The sequence below is a fragment of the Sorex fumeus genome, unplaced genomic scaffold, assembly GCF_029834395.1.
Source record: "Sorex fumeus unplaced genomic scaffold, SorFum_2.1 ptg000033l, whole genome shotgun sequence".
Taxonomy (NCBI): domain Eukaryota; kingdom Metazoa; phylum Chordata; class Mammalia; order Eulipotyphla; family Soricidae; genus Sorex; species Sorex fumeus.
In genome coordinates this window covers 27,378,193-27,380,270 of record NW_026606090.1, presented here as the reverse complement: position 1 = coordinate 27,380,270, position 2,078 = coordinate 27,378,193, and the positions used below count along the sequence as shown (strand labels likewise).

Below are 2,078 nucleotides of genomic sequence, written 5' to 3'. Positions count from 1 at the left end.
TTGGTTCCCAACAGTTGTTTGAAGTCTAAAGTTATCAAAACTGTTTCTGATTTGTTCGCTTTTTTTGGATTGTAAATTACTTGGAAATGAAAATTTCTCAGAAAGACATAGTAAGCTTCTGATCAATTTGGTTCCTGGCAGATGTTTGTGCCTAAAACCACATTCAATGATCTTTCCTAGAGATAATCCTCAAATCAAATTTATCCCCGTACTTTCTTACCACTATACAAATATCTCCCAATTTAATATAACTACCTGGAGTCTCTAACTTTTGAATGGTAATATCCTACCTTAAACTGATCTATTTTGGCTAACACTTTAAACACTAATGTCCAGTAAATCTTCTTAGGTAAATAAAGTGCTTAAAGTTAATTTTTAAGAAACAACTGAGATGCCCACTGGCGCCGCGAGGGCTGTGGGGTTGGCCAGATCTTCCCGCGCTTGAGGCCGGCCTGCGGCTCTGCAGAAGCCAAGTCTTTGCTGTCCTGTTAGCGTGCTGGTGGCGCTGGACAGAGCCCCGGAAGATAGCCCACAGTAGCTGAAAATGGTGATAATGAAAAAAAAATGGCTGCACTAAAAGCCAAAATCTGTCATCAGATTGAGTATTATTTCGGTGACTTCAATTTGCCTCAGGACAAATTTTTAAAGGAACAGATCAAACTAGACGAAGGTTGGGTGCCTTTAGAGATAATGATAGAATTCAACAGGTTAAATCATCTAACAACTGATTTTAATGTAACAGTTAAAGCACTGAGCAACTCTAAGGCAGAACTCATGGAAATAGGTGAAGACAAAACTAAAATCCGAAGATCTCCAAACAAATCCCTCCCTGAAGTAACTGATTAATATAAAAATGATGTAAAAACAGATCTGTTTACATTAAAGGTTTCCCAACTGATGCGACCCTTGATGACATAAAAGAATGGTTAGAAAATAAAGGTCAAGTACTACATATTCAAATGAGAAGGACATTGCATAAAGCATTTAAGGGATTGATATTTGCTGTGTTTGATTGCATTGAATCTGCCAAGAAGTTTGTTGAGATGCCTGGCCAGAAATACAAAGATACAGAACTGCTAATACTTTTCAAGGAAGATTACTTTGCAAAAAAAAAAAATGAAGAAAGAAAGAAAAAATAAAGTAGAAGCCAAATTACGAGTTAAACAAGAGCAAGATAAAAAAACAAAAGTAAGCAGAAAATGCTGACATGAAATCTCTTGAAGATTGTATGCTTGCTGAAATTTTTAGGGACTTTGGATGATGAGACCTGTTTGCATATTCTTTTCTCAAATCATGGTGAAATAAAATGGATAGACTTTGTCAGAGGAGCAAAAGAGGGAATAATTGTATTTAAGGAAAAAGCTGAAGATGCACTGAATAAAGCCAAAGATGAAAATAATGGTAACCCACAATTAAGGAACAAAGAAGTGACATGGGAAGTTCTTGGAAGAGATGTGGAAAAAGAAGCACTGAAAAAAGTCATAGAAGATCAGCAAGAATCCCTAAATAAATGGAAATAAAAAGGTCGAAGATTTAAAGGAAAGGGAAAGGGAAATAAAGCCCAAGCTGGGTCTGATAAAGGAAAAGAACAAGTCCAGGGCAAGAAAACTAAATTTGACAGTGATTATGAACGTGATGAAAATGGTGCAACTGGACCAGCAAAAAGAGGAAGAGAAGACACAGACAAAGATGAGCCCACATCAAAAGAAGAAAGAAAATGGCGCTGGGGACCAATAGTTTTAATAACCAAAAATTTAAAAAATCACTTTTATTAGTAATTATGTGGCTTCTTTTAAAGACTTTTAGAAAGAAAACAGAATTAAGTCCACTTCAATGTCCACCTGTAAGAAAAAAAATTGTTTAACACTTTTGTTACTTAATTTTTTATGTATAGTTCTGTTTGTGTTGTTTCTGATATTTAATATCAGAAGATTCACTAAATTGCTTTTGTAATATGAAAATTACCAAAAACTAATAAAAATACATACTGTATAAAAAAAAAGAAACAGCTGAATTCTTTACATCTGTGAAACTGAATTTTCATACTCTATTCCCTTTCATATGTTTTTGCAAAAGAG

The 2,078-nt window shown here is 34.6% G+C and overlaps 1 pseudogene; it reads left to right on the top strand.

Moving 5' to 3' along the window:
* The first annotated feature begins 493 nt into the window (after positions 1-493).
* Positions 494-1,737, top strand: LOC130026147 (lupus La protein homolog; annotated as a pseudogene).
* The last annotated feature ends 341 nt before the right edge of the window (positions 1,738-2,078 follow it).